The sequence below is a fragment of the Squalius cephalus genome (genome assembly GCF_949319135.1).
Source record: "Squalius cephalus genome assembly, chromosome: 15".
NCBI lineage: Eukaryota > Metazoa > Chordata > Actinopteri > Cypriniformes > Leuciscidae > Squalius > Squalius cephalus.
This window is the reverse complement of record NC_137136.1, coordinates 37,176,436-37,197,852: the sequence shown is the minus strand read 5'-3', so window position 1 is coordinate 37,197,852 and position 21,417 is coordinate 37,176,436. Positions and strand designations below refer to the sequence as shown.

Genomic DNA, 21,417 nt, shown 5'->3' with positions numbered 1-21,417 from the left:
GATAGATGCACTTTAATGATGGATAGACGCACTTTTATGATGGACACATGCACTTTTATGATGGATAGATGCACTTTTATGATGGACAGATGCTCTTTTATGATGGATAGATGCACTTTTATGATGGACAGATGCACTTTTATGATGGATAGATGCACTTTAATGATGGATAGACGTACTTTTATGATGGACACATGCACTTTTATGATGGATAGATGCACTTTTATGATGGACAGATGCACTTTTATGATGGATAGATGCACTTTTATGATGGATAGACGCACTTTTATGATGGACACATGCACTTTTATGATGGATAGATGCACTTTTATGATGGATAGATGCACTTTTATGATGGACAGATGCACTTTTATGATGGATAGATGCACTTTTATGATGGATAGACGCACTTTTATGATTGACACATGCACTTTTATGATGGATAGATGCACTTTTATGATGGATAGATGCACCTTTATGATGGACAGATGCACTTTTATGATGGATAGATGCACTTTTATGATGGACAGATGCACTTTTATGATGGATAGATGCACTTTTATGATGGACAGATGCACTTTTATGATGGATAGATGCACTTTTATGATGGACAGATGCACTTTTATGATGGATAGACACTTTTATGATGGATAGATGCACTTTTATGATGGATAGACGCACTTTTATGATGGACACATGCACTTTTATGATGGATAGATGCACTTTTATGATGGATAGATGCACTTTTATGATGGACAGATGCACTTTTATGATGGATAGATGCACTTTTATGATGGATAGACGCACTTTTATGATTGACACATGCACTTTTATGATGGATAGATGCACTTTTATGATGGATAGATGCACCTTTATGATGGACAGATGCACTTTTATGATGGATAGATGCACTTTTATGATGGACAGATGCACTTTTATGATGGATAGATGCACTTTTATGATGGACAGATGCACTTTTATGATGGATAGATGCACTTTTATGATGGATAGATGCACTTTTATGATTGACACATGCACTTTTATGATGGATAGATGCACTTTTATGATGGATAGATGCACTTTTATGATGGACAGATGCACTTTTATGATGGATAGACACTTTTATGATGGATAGATGCACTTTTATGATGGATAGATGCACTTTTATGATTGACACATGCACTTTTATGATGGACAGATGCACTTTTATGATGGATAGACACTTTTATGATGGATAGACACTTTTATGATGGATAGATGCACTTTTATGATGGATAGACGCACTTTTATGATGGACACATGCACTTTTATGATGGATAGATGCACTTTTATGATGGATAGATGCACTTTTATGATGGACAGATGCACTTTTATGATGGATAGATGCACTTTTATGATGGACAGATGCACTTTTATGATGGACACATGCACTTTTATGATGGATAGATGCACTTTTATGATGGATAGATGCACTTTTATGATGGACAGATGCACTTTTATGATGGATAGATGCACTTTTATGATGGATAGACGCACTTTTATGATTGACACATGCACTTTTATGATGGATAGATGCACTTTTATGATGGATAGATGCACCTTTATGATGGACAGATGCACTTTTATGATGGATAGATGCACTTTTATGATGGACAGATGCACTTTTATGATGGATAGATGCACTTTTATGATGGACAGATGCACTTTTATGATGGATAGATGCACTTTTATGATGGATAGATGCACTTTTATGATTGACACATGCACTTTTATGATGGATAGATGCACTTTTATGATGGATAGATGCACTTTTATGATGGACAGATGCACTTTTATGATGGATAGACACTTTTATGATGGATAGATGCACTTTTATGATGGATAGATGCACTTTTATGATTGACACATGCACTTTTATGATGGATAGATGCACTTTTATGATGGATAGATGCACTTTTATGATGGACAGATGCACTTTTATGATGGATAGATACGCTTTTATGATGGACAGATGCACTTTTATGATGGACAGATGCACTTTGATGAAAAATATACCCATTGACTGTCATTATAAAGCTTGGAAGAGCCAGGACACTTTTTAATATAACTCTGATTGTATTCTTCTGAAAGAAGAAAGTAATATACACCTAGGATGACGTCAGGTAAGTAAATCATGGGCTAATTTTCCTTTTTGGGTGAACTATCCCTAGGACCATAGACATAAAATACAAATAGGACTACCAAATTGCCTATCACAGTTTTTGGCAAGTAAATCACGTGATGTGACACATCCTATTGACCCTGTTCACATTTCTGGGTTTCTCAGAAGTGTAAGGCATCATAGTTGGGTTAACTTCTATAGCAGTGAATGAAAGACTACATTAAATATATATTTTTGTGTTCCAATTTGCTCAAATAGCAAAAGAAAAACGCCACAACAGTGTTTTCACAACTTTCAAAAAGAGTAAAAAAATAGATAATGGCAGTCGGAAGAAAGAAAGTTGTCAACTTTGTCACAGCCGCGCTATTAGAAACACGCTCACAGCAGCGTTAACTAGTTTTTGTGTAAATAATACAAATATAGTGTTATATGCGTAATTATCTTTTATTATGACAGTATGTGGCAACATGTACGTTAAAAGCGCATCTTCTGCACTAAACAATAATATTGCAATATTCTAGACTCTTACATGTACCTAACGCCACACTTACACTACAGAAGACTGTAAAAAATATATTTTTGTATTTTCAAATTACAAATTACTTTTATTTTAATTAAATACTTTTTGATGTATTTGTGCCCATCTCTGGTTAAAGGTTGTCAGAAGAACTGCTCCTGCTACATAGGATGCCGCTGCCAGGGGTGTAGTGTGATACAGCATGCTGAAACACTAGAGCAGCGACAGCAGCGGTGATTCCGAAACAGCTAAACAAATTGTATAAACATTATTACAGAAATTAGTTATCACCCTGAATTGTAATCTGTTTGTCTGTTTCGTTTTTTTTTTTTTTTTTTTTTTTTGGTACAAATTGCTACTTAATGTAACAGTTTTAATCAGTAAATACTTTTAAACCTACTCCACACATGACTCCTGTGTGTTTTAGTCTTTCAGCATTTAGTTGTCAGTACCTTTGTCTCACACTCCAAACACCTGGATTGAACAGTAACCAGCCTAACCCAAAATCCTCAAATCCCTTTTTTTTTATTTCAATAGAATAAATAAAGCTATCCCACTTGTGAAAGAATATTAGAAATAGACATTGCAATACAAATAATTGATATTGCATAAATATGCAAACGATATACTGTACATACAGAAACAGAGCAGTATACAATTAACACCAGTTAATAGTAAACTTCTTTCTTGGATCTTGTTTGAATTGACAGGCTATTATAGGCTTGACATTGAATTCCCTCTAAATGTGTTATGGGCCATGAGGACTGTCTGGTTAGTAAAAAAAAATCAAAATATGATTTCATCCAGTAAAAGTTAACTTTACATGGTAATTTGTTTATTGTAACAACAACAAAGGGAAAAGAATGCTACCGATTACAAATGGAATGTTCAATATTTTTTTCTCTTTTTTTTGCCTACCTATGAACTAAGAGGCATTGTTAACTCTTACATTCTAATTACATGTACAATCAAGGCATCAGATGAAAGCTTATCTTCCACTCTTTCTAAAGGTGTGCTCAGTTTGTTTCTAGCATAAAGTATCAGGAAGATATGGCTCACGATTCATGAATATAATTAAACCGTTTTAGCATGTTTGGGTGATTCTGGGAGTTAAAGCCGAATTTGAGGTAACATTGTTTTGACACCTAATTACAAGTTTCCAGCAGCTTGTTGACCGGGTTGGCCACCCAGGTTGTGATCCTCAGACATCATAGATTTCATTTTTATATGACAACCTTTTACAGCAGCCCATGTCTGATTTCCTAAAAAACAGGTGTTTTGCCCCCTGGGTATGTGTTCAGTCTCTGTGTTCAGTCTCCTGTGTTCAGTCTCCTGTGTTCAGTCTCCTGTGTTCAGTCTCCTGTGTTCAGTCTCTGTGTTCAGTCTCCTGTGTTCAGTCTCCTGTGTTCAGCCTCTGTGTTCAGTCTCTGTGTTCAGTCTCTGTGTTCAGTCTCCTGTGTTCAGCCTCCTGTGTTCAGTCTCCTGTGTTCAGTCTCTGTGTTCAGCCTCCTGTGTTCAGCCTCCTGTGTTCAGTTTCTGTGTTCAATCTCCTGTGTTCAGTCTCCTGTGTTCAATCTCCTGTGTTCAGTCTCCTGTGTTCAGTCTCTGTGTTCAGTCTCTGTGTTCAGTCTCCTGTGTTCAGCCTCCTGTGTTCAGCCTCCTGTGTTCAGCCTCCTGTGTTCAGTCTCCTGTGTTCAGTCTCCTGTGTTCAGTCTCCTGTGTTCAGCCTCCTGTGTTCAGTTTCTGTGTTCAGTCTCTGTGTTCAGTCTCTGTGTTCAGCCTCCTGTGTTCAGCCTCCTGTGTTCAGCCTCTGTGTTCAGCCTCTGTGTTCAGTCTCCTGTGTTCAGTCTCTGTGTTCAGTCTCCTGTGTTCAGTCTCTGTGTTCAGTCTCTGTGTTCAGTCTCCTGTGTTCAGTCTCTGTGTTCAGTCTCCTGTGTTCAGTCTCCTGTGTTCAGTCTCCTGTGTTCAGTCTCCTGTGTTCAGTCTCTGTGTTCAGCCTCCTGTGTTCAGCCTCCTGTGTTCAGCCTCCTGTGTTCAGTTTCTGTGTTCAGTCTCCTGTGTTCAATCTCCTGTGTTCAGTCTCTGTGTTCAGTCTCTGTGTTCAGTCTCCTGTGTTCAGCCTCCTGTGTTCAGCGTCCTGTGTTCAGTTTCTGTGTTCAGTTTCTGTGTTCAATCTCCTGTGTTCAGTCTCCTGTGTTCAGTCTCTGTGTTCAGTCTCTGTGTTCAGTCTCCTGTGTTCAGCCTCCTGTGTTCAGCCTCCTGTGTTCAGCCTCCTGTGTTCAGTCTCCTGTGTTCAGTCTCCTGTGTTCAGTCTCTGTGTTCAGTCTCCTGTGTTCAGTCTCCTGTGTTCAGTCTCTGTGTTCAGTCTCTGTGTTCAGTCTCCTGTGTTCAGCCTCCTGTGTTCAGCCTCCTGTGTTCAGCCTCCTGTGTTCAGTCTCCTGTGTTCAGTCTCTGTGTTCAGTCTCCTGTGTTCAGCCTCCTGTGTTCAGCCTCCTGTGTTCAGCCTCCTGTGTTCAGTCTCTGTGTTCAGTCTCCTGTGTTCAATCTCCTGTGTTCAGTCTCCTGTGTTCAGTCTCCTGTGTTCAGTCTCTGTGTTCAGTCTCTGTGTTCAGTCTCTGTGTTCAGCCTCCTGTGTTCAGCCTCCTGTGTTCAGTCTCTGTGTTCAGTCTCCTGTGTTCAGCCTCCTGTGTTCAGCCTCCTGTGTTCAGCCTCCTGTGTTCAGTCTCCTGTGTTCAGTCTCCTGTGTTCAGTCTCTGTGTTCAGTCTCCTGTGTTCAGTCTCCTGTGTTCAGTCTCTGTGTTCAGTCTCTGTGTTCAGTCTCCTGTGTTCAGCCTCCTGTGTTCAGCCTCCTGTGTTCAGCCTCCTGTGTTCAGTCTCCTGTGTTCAGTCTCTGTGTTCAGTCTCCTGTGTTCAGCCTCCTGTGTTCAGCCTCCTGTGTTCAGCCTCCTGTGTTCAGTCTCTGTGTTCAGTCTCCTGTGTTCAATCTCCTGTGTTCAGTCTCCTGTGTTCAGTCTCCTGTGTTCAGTCTCTGTGTTCAGTCTCTGTGTTCAGTCTCTGTGTTCAGCCTCCTGTGTTCAGCCTCCTGTGTTCAGTCTCTGTGTTCAGTCTCCTGTGTTCAGTCTCCTGTGTTCAGTCTCTGTGTTCAGCCTCCTGTGTTCAGCCTCCTGTGTTCAGTCTCCTGTGTTCAGTTTCTGTGTTCAGCCTCCTGTGTTCAGTCTCCTGTGTTCAGTCTCCTGTGTTCAGTCTCCTGTGTTCAGTCTCCTGTGTTCAGCCTCCTGTGTTCAGCCTCTGTGTTCAGTCTCCTGTGTTCAGTCTCTGTGTTCAGCCTCCTGTGTTCAGCCTCCTGTGTTCAGTCTCTGTGTTCAGCCTCCTGTGTTCAGTCTCCTGTGTTCAGTCTCTGTGTTCAGTCTCCTGTGTTCAGTCTCCTGTGTTCAGCCTCCTGTGTTCAGTTTCTGTGTTCAGCCTCCTGTGTTCAGTCTCCTGTGTTCAGTCTCCTGTGTTCAGTCTCCTGTGTTCAGTCTCTGTGTTCAGTCTCCTGTGTTCAGTCTCTGTGTTCAGTCTCTGTGTTCAGTCCCTGTGTTCAGTCTCTGTGTTCAGTCTCCTGTGTTCAGTCTCCTGTGTTCAGTCTCTGTGTTCAGTCTCCTGTGTTCAGTCTCTGTGTTCAGTCCCTGTGTTCAGCCTCCTGTGTTCAGTCTCCTGTGTTCAGTCTCCTGTGTTCAGTCTCCTGTGTTCAGTCTCTGTGATCAGTCTCCTGTGTTCAGTCTCTGTGTTCAGTCTCCTGTGTTCAGTCTCCTGTGTTCAGTCTCCTGTGTTCAGCCTCCTGTGTTCAGCCTCCTGTGTTCAGTTTCTGTGTTCAGCCTCCTGTGTTCAGTCTCCTGTGTTCAGTCTCCTGTGTTCAGTCTCTGTGTTCAGTCTCCTGTGTTCAGTCTCCTGTGTTCAGTCTCCTGTGTTCAGTCTCCTGTGTTCAGTCCCTGTGTTCAGCCTCCTGTGTTCAGTCTCTGTGTTCAGTCTCTGTGTTCAGTCTCTGTGTTCAGTCCCCTGTGTTCAGTCTCCTGTGTTCAGTCTCTGTGTTCAGTCTCCTGTGTTCAGTCTCCTGTGTTCAGTCTCCTGTGTTCAGTCTCTGTGTTCAGTCTCCTGTGTTCAGCCTCCTGTGTTCAGTCTCCTGTGTTCAGTCTCCTGTGTTCAGTCTCTGTGTTCAGCCTCCTGTGTTCAGTCTCTGTGTTCAGTCTCCTGTGTTCAGTCTCTGTGTTCAGCCTCCTGTGTTCAGCCTCCTGTGTTCAGTCTCCTGTGTTCAGTTTCTGTGTTCAGTCTCTGTGTTCAGTCTCTGTGTTCAGTCTCCTGTGTTCAGTCTCCTGTGTTCAGTCTCCTGTGTTCAGTCTCTGTGTTCAGTCTCCTGTGTTCAGTCTCTGTGTTCAGTCTCCTGTGTTCAGTCTCCTGTGTTCAGTTTCTGTGTTCAGTCTCCTGTGTTCAGTCTCCTGTGTTCAGTCTCTGTGTTCAGTCTCCTGTGTTCAGTCTCCTGTGTTCAGTTTCTGTGTTCAGTCTCCTGTGTTCAGTCTCCTGTGTTCAGTCTCTGTGTTCAGTCTCCTGTGTTCAGTCTCTGTGTTCAGTCTCCTGTGTTCAGTCCCTGTGTTCAGCCTCCTGTGTTCAGTCTCCTGTGTTCAGTCTCTGTGTTCAGTCCCTGTGTTCAGCCTCCTGTGTTCAGTCTCTGTGTTCAGTCTCCTGTGTTCAGTCTCCTGTGTTCAGTCTCCTGTGTTCAGTCTCTGTGTTCAGTCTCCTGTGTTCAGCCTCCTGTGTTCAGTCTCCTGTGTTCAGTCTCTGTGTTCAGCCTCCTGTGTTCAGTCTCTGTGTTCAGTCTCCTGTGTTCAGTCTCCTGTGTTCAGTCTCCTGTGTTCAGTCTCTGTGTTCAGTCTCCTGTGTTCAGCCTCCTGTGTTCAGCCTCCTGTGTTCAGTCTCCTGTGTTCAGTCTCCTGTGTTCAGTCTCTGTGTTCAGCCTCCTGTGTTCAGTCTCTGTGTTCAGTCTCCTGTGTTCAGTCTCCTGTGTTCAGTCTCTGTGTTCAGTCTCTGTGTTCAGTCTCCTGTGTTCAGTCTCTGTGTTCAGTCTCTGTGTTCAGCCTCCTGTGTTCAGTCTCCTGTGTTCAGTTTCTGTGTTCAGTCTCCTGTGTTCAGTCTCCTGTGTTCAGTCTCCTGTGTTCAGCCTCCTGTGTTCAGCCTCCTGTGTTCAGTCTCCTGTGTTCAGTCTCCTGTGTTCAGTCTCCTGTTTTCAGTCTCCTGTGTTCAGTCTCTGTGTTCAGTCTCCTGTGTTCAGTCTCTGTGTTCAGTCTCTGTGTTCAGTCTCCTGTGTTCAGCCTCCTGTGTTCAGTCTCCTGTGTTCAGTCTCCTGTGTTCAGTCTCCTGTGTTCAGCCTCCTGTGTTCAGTCTCCTGTGTTCAGTCTCTGTGTTCAGTCTCTGTGTTCAGTCTCCTGTGTTCAGCCTCCTGTGTTCAGTCTCTGTGTTCAGTCTCCTGTGTTCAGTCTCCTGTGTTCAGTCTCTGTGTTCAGTCTCTGTGTTCAGCCTCCTGTGTTCAGTCTCCTGTGTTCAGTCTCCTGTGTTCAGTTTCTGTGTTCAGTCTCCTGTGTTCAATCTCCTGTGTTCAGTCTCCTGTGTTCAGTCTCCTGTGTTCAGTCTCCTGTGTTCAGTCTCTGTGTTCAGTCTCTGTGTTCAGTCTCTGTGTTCAGTCTCTGTGTTCAGTCTCCTGTGTTCAGTCTCCTGTGTTCAGCCTCCTGTGTTCAGCCTCCTGTGTTCAGTCTCTGTGTTCAGTCTCCTGTGTTCAGTCCCTGTGTTCAGCCTCCTGTGTTCAGTCTCCTGTGTTCAGTCTCCTGTGTTCAGCCTCCTGTGTTCAGTCTCCTGTGTTCAGTCTCTGTGTTCAGTCTCCTGTGTTCAGCCTCCTGTGTTCAGCCTCCTGTGTTCAGCCTCCTGTGTTCAGTCTCCTGTGTTCAGTCTCTGTGTTCAGTCTCTGTGTTCAGTCTCCTGTGTTCAGTCTCTGTGTTCAGTCTCTGTGTTCAGCCTCCTGTGTTCAGTCTCCTGTGTTCAGTCTCTGTGTTCAGTCTCCTGTGTTCAGTCTCTGTGTTCAGTCTCTGTGTTCAGTCCCTGTGTTCAGCCTCCTGTGTTCAGTCTCCTGTGTTCAGTCTCCTGTGTTCAGTCTCCTGTGTTCATTCTCCTGTGTTCAGTCTCCTGTGTTCAGTCTCTGTGTTCAGTCTCCTGTGTTCAGTCTCCTGTGTTCAGTCTCCTGTGTTCAGTCTCCTGTGTTCAGTCTCTGTGTTCAGTCTCTGTGTTCAGCCTCCTGTGTTCAGTCTCCTGTGTTCAGTCTCCTGTGTTCAGTCTCCTGTGTTCATTCTCCTGTGTTCAGTCTCCTGTGTTCAGCCTCCTGTGTTCAGTCTCCTGTGTTCAGCCTCCTGTGTTCAGTCTCTGTGTTCAGTCTCCTGTGTTCAGTCTCCTGTGTTCAGTCTCCTGTGTTCAGTCTCCTGTGTTCAGTCTCCTGTGTTCAGTCTCTGTGTTCAGTCTCCTGTGTTCAGTCTCTGTGTTCAGTCTCCTGTGTTCAGTCTCTGTGTTCAGTCTCCTGTGTTCAGTCTCCTGTGTTCAGTCTCTGTGTTCAGTCTCCTGTGTTCAGTCTCTGTGTTCAGTCTCCTGTGTTCAGTCTCCTGTGTTCAGTCTCTGTGTTCAGTCTCTGTGTTCAGTCTCTGTGTTCAGTCTCCTGTGTTCAGTCTCCTGTGTTCAGTCTCCTGTGTTCAGTCTCTGTGTTCAGTCTCTGTGTTCAGTCTCCTGTGTTCAGTCTCTGTGTTCAGTCTCCTGTGTTCAGTCTCCTGTGTTCAGTCTCCGTGTTCAGTCTCCGTGTTCAGTCTCCGTGTTCAGTCTCCGTGTTCAGTCTCCTGTGTTCAGTCTCCTGTGTTCAGTCTCCTGTGTTCAGTCTCCTGTGTTCAGTCTCCTGTGTTCAATCTCCTGTGTTCAGTCTCCTGTGTTCAATCTCCTGTGTTCAGTCTCTGTGTTCAGTCTCTGTGTTCAATCTCCTGTGTTCAATCTCCTGTGTTCAGTCTCCTGTGTTCAGTCTCCTGTGTTCAGCCTCCTGTGTTCAGTCTCTGTGTTCAGCCTCCTGTGTTCAGCCTCCTGTGTTCAGCCTCCTGTGTTCAGTCTCCTGTGTTCAGTCTCCTGTGTTCAGTCTCCTGTGTTCAGTCTCCTGTGTTCAGTCTCCTGTGTTCAGCCTCCTGTGTTCAGTCTCTGTGTTCAGTCTCCTGTGTTCAGCCTCCTGTGTTCAGTCTCCTGTGTTCAGTCTCCTGTGTTCAGTCTCCTGTGTTCAGCCTCCTGTGTTCAGCCTCCTGTGTTCAGTCTCCTGTGTTCAGTCTCCTGTGTTCAGTCTCCTGTGTTCAGTCTCCTGTGTTCAGCCTCCTGTGTTCAGCCTCCTGTGTTCAGTCTCCTGTGTTCAGTCTCCTGTGTTCAGCCTCCTGTGTTCAGCCTCCTGTGTTCAGCCTCCTGTGTTCAGTCTCCTGTGTTCAGTCTCCTGTGTTCAGCCTCCTGTGTTCAGCCTCCTGTGTTCAGCCTCCTGTGTTCAGTCTCCTGTGTTCAGTCTCCTGTGTTCAGTCTCCTGTGTTCAGTCTCCTGTGTTCAGCCTCCTGTGTTCAGTCTCTGTGTTCAGTCTCCTGTGTTCAGCCTCCTGTGTTCAGTCTCCTGTGTTCAGTCTCCTGTGTTCAGTCTCTGTGTTCAGCCTCCTGTGTTCAGTCTCCTGTGTTCAGTCTCTGTGTTCAGTCTCCTGTGTTCAGTCTCCTGTGTTCAGCCTCCTGTGTTCAGTCTCCTGTGTTCAGTCTCCTGTGTTCAGTCTCCTGTGTTCAGTCTCTGTGTTCAGTCTCCTGTGTTCAGCCTCCTGTGTTCAGTCTCCTGTGTTCAGTCTCCTGTGTTCAGTCTCTGTGTTCAGCCTCCTGTGTTCAGCCTCCTGTGTTCAGTCTCCTGTGTTCAGCCTCCTGTGTTCAGTCTCCTGTGTTCAGTCTCCTGTGTTCAGTCTCCTGTGTTCAGTCTCCTGTGTTCAGTCTCCTGTGTTCAGTCCTGTTGCTTCTACATGTTTCACTTCTTGAGTCTCTCCATCATTCTGATGCCGATTTGAACATAAAAGACTAAACGTTTTTGAAATTTTCAGTGCATGTGTGTGTGTGTGTGAGGTAAAAGGACTTGAGCTGTTGTAGCTCCGCCCCCTGTGCCGGGAGCAGCAGCTCATTTGCATTTAAAGGGACACACACACAACTCTCAAAAAGTGACAATTTTAACATGCTATACAAAAATATCTGTGGGGTATTTAGAGCTGAAACTTCACACACACACTCTGGGGACATCAGAGACTTATTTTACATCTTGTGAAAGGGCATTACACCCCCCCTTTAATAACTAATGATCTTTGCAACGGAAGTGAATTAATCAAAACTTTATTTCTAGTTCTGCTGTAAAGCCTAAACACTCTCTGTCACTGTAATCTCCTGTTCTCACTGTAAAGCTGCGGTGAGACAGTCAGTACTGTATACATGAAGGAGACTTGACTTTGATATCCCACAATCCCCTGCTCTGCGTTCTGGGACCGTTGAGCGAGAGAATAAAGATGGCGTCTGAATGTCGCGGTGTGTGAATGTTGGTGTTTGACGAGTGTTCTCCACTGATGTCCAGGCATGACTCCTGTAGTATCGGCGCACTGTATCTGAAGCGCAGAGGAAACTACAAGCACAGAAACCGCGTTGTCCAGATCCAGAGTCTGTGTCAGATGAGCCGTCGTCCAGCTATATCATCACTCTATCGTCTCTCACCTCAGGTCCTGTCACGGTGACCCTGTGCTCGTAGCGTACACTCTTTAATGCGCCGGCGCGCTGTATCACTCCACTAAAGCATGCAACGTCGTAAAAGTCACGGAAAAGAAGTAAAATACCAGTAAATCACGTTAGTGTGTGTCCTGTGTGCTGCATGCAGGAGTGATGTTCCTCTACACATCAGGAGCAGCTTCATGCTTCTCTAAGCTCCTGTGAGTGTCTATCTGCTGCTTCCAGAACCACAACACCACACTTACTGGCTATTGTGTATATTTTTATATGACTGTGGTGCTCATACCTGGAGTGTATTAACAAAAACTAGTTTGGGACTGCTATTCAGAAGCTTAACCTCGCAGTGCCTACTGTTATTCACCAGTATTAGGCATACTCTTACAGTGTGGAGTAAAGGGGACAGCACTGAGATCACTCCAGCTAACTCTATATTAAACCATGATCAGTGCATGAAGAGTAAAATACTGAGATGAAGAGTAAAATACTGAGATGAAGAGTAAAATACTGAGATGAAGAGTAAAATACTGAGATGAAGAGTAAAGTAAAGAGATGAAGAGTAAAGTAAAGAGATGAAGAGTAAAATACTGAGATGAAGAGTAAAATACTGAGATGAAGAGTAAAATACTGAGATGAAGAGTAAAATACTGAGATGAAGAGTAAAGTAAAGAGATGAAGAGTAAAGTAAAGAGATGAAGAGTAAAATACTGAGATGAAGAGTAAAGTAAAGAGATGAAGGGTAAAGTAAAGAGATGAAGGGTAAAGTAAAGAGATGAAGGGGTTTGGTAGGAGAGGTGAGGATTCCCAGGATAAGAGGAGCGTGTCAAAGCATGTAGAAACATGACAAACACACGAGGAATGTGCCGGAATGATGAGGTTTACTAACACTAATGTTATTAATGATGAGGTTTACTATATATATACACACACACACACACACACACATCTTCTGTAGCAGTTTCAGATGATATAAGCACTTCAAATGTGTATTTCCCCATGTGACGTCTGTACATTGTATTTTTGTACTATTTTTAGCCACACATTTACAGTTTTTTTCCAAAATACTGTGTGGTTTATTATTTAACTTGTTTGCACTCTTGAATTATCAGTAACTTAAATTGATATTTAGTATATTAAAGTTTAATGTTTTGATGCATAATAGGTGTTGGTAATAAAATAAAATCTTTGCTTAATTTGCAATAATATTAACTGCATGCAATACTCTTTCTAACTAGTACTGACTAGTGCTGGCTAGAATAAATATATTGTTTAGTGTGTGTGTGTGTGTGTGTGTGTGTGTGTGTGTGTGTGTGTGTGTGTGTGTGTGTGTGTGTGTAATTCTGTTTTTTTCTGTTCTAGTCGTTTCAAGGTTTTTGTTCAGGTGAGTGTGTTACGGCCCACCGCCAGAAGAGGGCGATGTTTCACTAAAATAGAGCTGTTCGATTCCGAGTCGACTCTGATTCCTGACTCCCATCGTAGGAGTCTAAGGAACCGACTCAGGGAATCGACTCCATTTCAAAACAGCGTTGGGAACAAGAATACAGGCTTGCCTTCAGTTTCACACACACTGACACGATGCCTAAAGCTCCAGGCAAAACTAGTCCAGTTTAGAGATGTTAGATATTACCTAAAATGACCTAAATTTAGATATTATGAGCATCATCATCGTTTCCTAGTTGTTGCCAATGCCTGATTAAGAAGATGAGGGCGATAAGCTGTCATCTCTTACAAGAGCTGTTTGGACAGGTGAGTTCAAGATGCTAAAATAATACCTAGATACATACAATAATGTAGACGTACTAATGTGTTTAATCTTGTTGGAAGATTTTCTTTAAAATTACGATTAGTTTAATGATTATGAACAATGGTAAATATTAATACATTATTCATTGTAATAAAACTTCGATTATACCAATAAGCTGGCATGAAGGTATGATGTAATTGGCTGTTGTTATTTTATTTATTTATGTGTGAAGTAAGCTACAAGTAATGAAAGAGTGTATCTGCTGTTTCCGCGACAGCTCGAGAGTCGATTCCTGTACCGGAGTCGAGTCTAGGAATCGACTCTTCTGGACTCGGCTCTCGTCGGCAGGTGAGACACGTACCCTCACCACGACCGAGTTGAGACACCGCCCGCATGCAGTTTCTCAACACTTCGCCCACACCAGTTTCCATCTGAACAAGAACCAAAACGCGGAAATCGGCCGTTCACACGAAACCTTATAGTGTCTTCAGCATTCTGCGATTATTCTGAATCTTTTTAAGTTGTGAAACATGAAAACACCTCACTCGACGGGGGAAAGCATGCCTTCCTGTTAGTAGTCATTTGTTCTACAGTCAACACACGGTAATAAGTCGAAAGATCCGCTTCATCACGACAGCATCTGCGCACATCTGCTCGGCGGGCACGCGCTTCAGCTCAGTTCGTGAAACTGTGAACTGTGTGAAACATCGACACGATATTTGTGCCATAAATCGGGGCCTCTGGCTACACAAACACTCACTGTTCACGGGAATGAGCCACTGAACTGAACACTGAGAAACAGTGGCATCATCATCATCATCATCACACCTGGCAGAGGAAGAAGAGTTGCAAAGGTGCAAACCACGACAGGTTACATAATAAACCAGTCCAGTCTGACAGAAGTAAACACTGAACACAGACAGCGCTTCTTTCGGGCGACGGCTGTAAATAACAGGTCGTGATTTGACGAACACACACACACACACACACGTACTTGTTTGCCCTGGCGCGTCCTCTTGGTGTGTAGATGCAGGTTTCGGCTGCTCCTCAGCAGTTCATCACAAACATCCACATCGGCGCTAACAGGAGGTCGTGTGCTGTGTAGCTCAGTCTCTGGTGTGTGTAGCTCAGTTTCAGGAGCGTGTGTGTGTGTTTCGGGTGATGATCCACTCGCACTTCCTGATCTGTGTGTGTTCTTCAGCGGGTGGGGCGAGCAAACCTCACGAGTGTGTTTACTAGCTCTCTCTCTCTCTCTCTCTCTCTCTCTCTCTCCATTCTGCTGTGCTCAGCTGCTAGTTATTGATATTAATATAGCCTACTGCAGAAAACCTTCAGCGGTTTACAATCTAAAATATATATTTTAAAAAAAGATTATGATGTGCGCAATAAACAATAGCCTACCTGTGTTGTACTGTACTGTGTTGTATACAGTAGTACTGTAGTATGTATATTTTTATTTCTCATCACTATTATTTTAAATTCATATGTGACTCGTTATCTTGAATCAAAATAATGATGGGGATGGGGGGGTCAACCTGTCACTCACCTGAGATCTACCAATAGCAAACCACCACCCTCCAACCATCCAATCAGTTCCACAGACACAATCAAGCCCCGCCCACATTTGTTCTTGTTCGAGAAGCGGTTCACTCGCTGGTTTCACTCACACGGATTTACGCCACAATTGAGAGGAAACTTCCCTTTCGTGCCTCATGCGATTGTTCTCAGTAGAGTAATTCCAGTTTAAGGAAGTCTGCTGAAACAAACATTATAGTACACACTTGAGCAGTGCTGTAAACTGCCCCTGAATTCATAAAGCACGACATCGCTGATTCTTGAGACACTTAACTGCTATTAGGCTTATGAAAATGAAATGAAAATATTTTCAAATGTTATGAGGGATTAATAATAGAATGTATTTAACACAATTATCCCCTTTAATTGTATCATTATTTTATCGATTCTATGATGGCCTTGGTCGTTCGCCGGCCTGCCCTCGCCTCGGCACTGCACTCCTCTGGCTTTGCCTCGTCCCTTCGTCCCGCTCTGTTGGGCTCCTCACTCCCTCCAGCTCCACCTTGGTCCGCTGTTGCTCCGGCTCCATCCGGGTGTCCTCCTCCACCTGCTCCGCCTCCGTCAGTCGGCCCCCTGGATATAACCTAGCTCCCCCCCGTCAGTCAGCATATGGCATCAACAGAGAAGACAAAATGGCTTCTACATGAACTCCAGTTGTTTTGTGAAAGAAACATCTATGTGTCAACACCATAAGATTTGTCTGACGGAGGTGACGGGCCAATGTCGGAGTTGACATTCAACGTCAAGTCATCGTATTTTTGTGGTTTTCAAGTAATTTATTAAATATAAAATAGTGTTTAGTTTTTCTAATAATGTATACATAATAAATATGTGACCTGACACCATATATTGCTTTTGTGGATTGATAGTCATCACTTCTAGCAGAGTTAGGGCTGAGGGAACACTGGGCTTAAAGTCCCCCTGTGGTGAAAATCCAGCTTTTAATGTTGTTTATGTGTCTATGTGGTGTTTTTAATACGCTTTAAGACACACCATGTGTAAGTTCATAAGTCGACAGCATTGCTGAGTATTTCCTCCTGAAAACTGCAGTGAACCAAAGACAGTCTCAAAAACAAATTGCTGGTGTTTCTTTTTCTTTCTTTTGTTATTAAAGCAGAACATAAGACAAAACACAGTTAGATGACACCATCAATACAAAACACGTAAAACAGAAAGTAGGATGTACGTGTAATTATGTGAAGTGTGTGCAATTGTGTTGAGTATGTGTAGTATATCTCTATTGTAAGTTTCCTAATATATATGTAGAGCTGAAATCGCTGGTATTTCTGCGGTCACAAACTGCACCAGAGCGCCGGTCAGGAGAACTGCAGGGAGTCTCTTTCGGCAAGGCAATGATGTTGCAAAATATTGAAAATATTCTATGACATGGTGGGGAAAAGTCTTGCAACATCCAACTCTTCTATGTCAAAGATGAAGAAATGACGCACTATGATGAACTCATTCATCCCATGAAACCCGTGCCAGAACACGAAACACTGCTCAGGTTATTCCTGAGGGGAAGAAGAGCTCTGTCAGATATTTATCCTGCTTTATACTGCTGGGTTATGCCTGTTGGGTCATTTTGTTGGGTTATTTTCCAAACTGTTGGGTAGTTGTGTGTGTGTGTGACCCACTGCTGGGTTAAATTTCACTGATGGTAGAAATGATGCTCCCCCTCATAAACTACCCAGCCTGCTTGGTTATAGTAACCCAGTGCTGGTTTGCCAAACTGGATTTGTAACGGTCATTTGTCTTCTGTCCTGAGAGAAAACTTCCTGAGGTGATCTTTACTTTAACCCAGCATGTGTTTTGTCCTACATTTACCCAGCGCTGGGTTGCCAAATGGGTTGTTTCTAACTAGAGGCACCAATATGAACATTTTGGCCGATACCGATAATTATTTATATTTGAAAGCCGATAACCGATATATTGGCCGATAAATCTATTTCCAAATTTTTATATAAATTTTGAGAGCCTGATTACAAAAACAAAAATCTGACCATTAAAAGCCATGTTCAAAACACACAATTATAACGTTCTCATTATAATGTTATGTAGCCTAAATTACAGATTTCAAACTGTGTTTTCCTTTTTTGAAGTGATTTCAATCATGTTTCAAGCTATCTGAAGTGTATAAGCTAAAGGAAATACTCCATTATTTATCGGCTTTAATATATCGGGCTGATAACGATAACATTAAAAATGATCATATATTGGCCGATACCGATATGGTGGCCGTCTGATATATTGTGCATCCCTGTTTTTAACCCAGCCGTTTTTAGAGTGTGTGAAGCGAAGACTGGTCAGTGTTTCACTCCAGCCACGTCTGACCTCAGTGAGCGTGTAAAGGTGATGCATCTGAACCGGTGATCGCCGTGCTTCTGCTCAACAGAGGAATAAAGGACTGAGCCATGCTAATGGAGGAACCAGCAAGTTCCCGAGGGAGTTCACACAGAGATCGCAGTAACAGTGGAGACTGGCTTGCTGTGAAATATGACAAGAGTCATCACTGTGGATATGGATACACACCACCAAGATGTTAAGGTGGAGGTCTTGCATCCTAATGGGCCACGCTCTCAGTTTCATCCTGAACGAGTTTCAGCACATTCAGTTTCCGATGTTTCAGTAGTCAACGGATACAGATAAAAGCAGCATGATATCAAAGTGAATGAGACAATGTACATTTCTACATCTAAACAAATATTGTAACTTTGAGAATACGAGCTGTTATTGCTAAATCTACTGTGGCTAAATCTGTTGTGTGCAAGCGTGACACTGCAGACTGCATCATTCACAATGTGTTACAGTAAAATACATTTATCTCAAAGAAAAGTGGCAAAGCAGAAGCTGCAACAAACTGAAATACTCAAAGAGTACAAATTTGGGGGGAACGTACTAAAGTGACAAAGTATTTACTTCACACCTCTGAATATCAAGTACAGATACCATATTAAAATATGACTTCAGTAAAAGTATGAGCACTCATTTTCAGTTTTACTTGAGTAAGTACTTGATTTTAATGAACTTTAAGTATTAAAAGTAAAAAGTACTGATCAATAAACAGTATATTTATTCTGGCCAGCACTAGTCAGTAGTCACTGCTAATAAGAAAGAGTATTGCATGCAAATGATATTATAGCAAATAAGCAAACATTTTATTTTATTACCAACACCTCTTATACACTATCAAAACATGAAACTTTAATATACTAAATATTAATTTAAGTTACTGATTATTGATAAGTGTGCAAACAAGTGAAATAATAAACCGCACAGTATTTTGGAAAAAACTGTAAACATGTGTCTACAAACAGTACTTCACGAGTTCACACTTACAAATAAGTCAGATAGAATAAATGCGTATTTGGCGTGCTGTCCGAGGAGAGGGCTCCGGGCTCAGTATTTGGCCCGAACCCAGAGTACTCCCCCCGTATTCCTGGCTGAGAAAGAACAAGCCAAGGGTGAGGAGTCGGGGTGGTGGAGGGATGCTGAAAACTGTCAAGGAAGTTAGGTGAGTTGACAGAGTGAATATATATATGCTTCCTCTCATGCTGATAGGGTAGACATGGAAATTGTTTGATGAGTTGATTGATTGATTGATTGCTTGATTATTTGAAACGTGCTCCTCCCGAACTTTGTTAATAAAACATCATAAAAATACAATGTTCAGACGTCACATGGGGGAAAATACACATTTTGGGCCCTATTTTAACGATCTGACACAAGTATCAAACACGAAACGCAAGTAACTTTGTGGGCGGATCTTTGCCGACGCAAATCTAAAATGTGTTGGTCTGAAGTCGCTTCATTACTCATAGGTGTGGTTTTGGCGTAACGTGAAATAAACCAATCAGAGCTCATCTCACATTCCCTTTAAGAGCAGACGCGCTTGTTCCATGGCGGATTGCTATTATAACGGCGGATTTGCCAGGAGCGGTTCACAGACGAGGAGACCGACGTTCTCGTCAGGGCCGTAAAACACAGAGAAGTGACGTTGGGGATGGAGAAACACACCCAGATTAGCTTCGGTTAAACAGGCGTATGATAATTTGGGTAAATGTGTAAGCTAGATTTATGCCTATTTTCCACATCTTCATGGACACAACAATGATTTCCCTCGTGTGGTAATATTTTTCCTTGTAATAATGTATGGTTTGCAAAAATGAGAACTGCTGCTTCTGTGTAGATGAGAGAATCAAAGTGTGTGTGTGTTGTGCTCACGCTACATTATGGCCAAGCATGCGCCCTTAAAATAGCATCTGAATAACATGAGCAACGCGGCACTGACTTTAGACGAGGTTTCTCCTGGTCAGTGGCGGGATTGTTTTCTGAAACTGCAAAATAGCACCAGGGAACGTTTGCGCCGGAACATGCCTCCTCTTTTCGCTGAACCGCCCCCGGGAGCGCAAGTTCATTCCCTAATTTACCGACGTGCGTCTGTGGAGGGAAAAGTCCGCTGTGTGTCGGGTGCAAGATAGGAATGAAACATGCATCGCTGTACAAAGTCAATTGCGCTGGGAGCAAGATAGGGGCCTTGAAGTGTTTATATCACCTGAAACTGCCACTGAAGATGCCTGTGCATTAATTTGTGTTATATTACCTCAAATCACCATACAGACGGTCACATTCAAGCATTTCAATGGGCTGAAACCGAAACTGCTCGCACTTTTACAGCAGAATTACTTATCATATAACTGAGAGTCATAAACTAAAAATGATTTCATTGACAATAATTAGTACTAAATTTCATTAACTTCCTTTTTCATTCCAGCTCTGACAGGGATATCCATGTTCTTGACTCATTTTGACCAGATCGTTCCCATTAGCAAAAGCATCATAAGATAAATATATGGATTCTGATATCAGGTGACCAAAATTCAGTGTCAGGACAATCTGACGAATCTGACGACATTTGAGGATGATATGTTGTTGGTTTTAATTAACCAAAACCCAACGTCTGCTAAATGTCATAAGATTAATTTCCACAGTGCAATATATTATAACATCATTATGTGTAGATTTTTTGTTGTTTTTTTTAATTGTGATAATAGGTGATCAAACTGTCAGGGTGCGGTGCCGGCAGAAGAAGAGGATGAGTCAAAAGTTCTAATGCAAAACTTTTACTAATAATATAATTCAAACAGGTACAGACAGGCAGAAGGTTCACACACACCTAAATACAACAGAGAACTGACCAAGACTGACTGAGTAGAAGGAACTTAAATACTAACACATATGAACACTGATTATCAGAACACAGGTGATGTAGATGATGAACTAAACCCAGGTGATACAGATGAACGGATAATGATGATGACGACACGTGACATGAAGACAGGCAGACAAGTCCAATGAAAACAAACTAAACAGAACACAACTGTGACATTACTCCCCCCTCCCGGTAGGCGTGTCCTCGCGCCATAGATATACCAACTGCGGAGAGAGGGAACTCAGGAGGAGGATGAAGAGCAGGTGAGGGCAGACTGAAGGCAGGAGGGACAAGGGCGGAGCAGGCGGCCAGGGCGGAGCAGACGTGCAGACGGCCAGGGCGGAGCAGACGTGCAGGCGGCCAGGGCGGAGCAGACGGCCAGGGCGGAGCAGACGTGCAGACGACCAGGGCGGAGCAGACGTGCAGGCGGCCAGGGCGGAGCAGACGGCCAGGGCGGAGCAGGCGGCCAGGGCGGAGCAGACGTGCAGACGGCCAGGGTGGAGCAGACGTGCAGGCGGCCAGGGCGGAGCAGACGTGCAGACGGCCAGGGCGGAGCAGACGTGCAGGTGGCCAGGGCGGAGCAGACGTGCAGGTGGCCAGGGCGGAGCAGACGTGCAGGCGGCCAGGGCGGAGCAGACGTGCAGGCGGCCAGGGCGGAGCAGACGTGCAGGCGGCCAGGGCGGAGCAGACGTGCAGGCGGCCAGGGCGGAGCAGACGTGCAGACGGCCAGGGCGGAGCAGACGTGCAGGCGGCCAGGGCGGAGCAGACGGCCAGGGCGGAGCAGACGGCCAGGGCGGAGCAGGCGGCCAGGGCGGAGCAGACGTGCAGACGGCCAGGGCGGAGCAGACGTGCAGGCGGCCAGGGCGGAGCAGACGGCCAGGGCGGAGCAGACGGCCAGGGCGGAGCAGGCGGCCAGGGCGGAGCAGACGTGCAGACGGCCAGGGCGGAGCAGACGTGCAGGCGGCCAGGGTGGAGCAGACGGCCAGGGCGGAGCAGATGTGCAGGCGGCCAGGGCGGAGCAGACGTGCAGACGGCCAGGGCGGAGCAGACGTGCAGGGCGGAGCAGACGTGCAGACGACCAGGGCGGAGCAGACGTGCAGGCGGCCAGGGCGGAGCAGACGGCCAGGGCGGAGCAGGCGGCCAGGGCGGAGCAGACGTGCAGACGGCCAGGGTGGAGCAGACGTGCAGGCGGCCAGGGCGGAGCAGACGTGCAGACGGCCAGGGCGGAGCAGACGTGCAGGTGGCCAGGGCGGAGCAGACGTGCAGGTGGCCAGGGCGGAGCAGACGTGCAGGCGGCCAGGGCGGAGCAGACGTGCAGGCGGCCAGGGCGGAGCAGACGTGCAGGCGGCCAGGGCGGAGCAGACGTGCAGGCGGCCAGGGCGGAGC

The 21,417-nt window shown here is 44.6% G+C and overlaps 1 protein-coding gene across 1 annotated transcript in view; it reads right to left on the bottom strand.

The window, feature by feature from the left end:
* The window catches only part of LOC307172597 (myelin basic protein-like), a 38,643-nt gene extending 24,151 nt beyond the window's left edge, over positions 1 to 14,492 (bottom strand). Inside the window, exon 1 of the mRNA XM_079895112.1 lies at positions 14,242 to 14,492. The gene's annotated coding sequence lies outside the window, so the exon portion shown is untranslated. The remainder of the gene's footprint in view (positions 1 to 14,241) is intronic.
* Between the last annotated feature and the right edge of the window lie 6,925 nt (positions 14,493 to 21,417).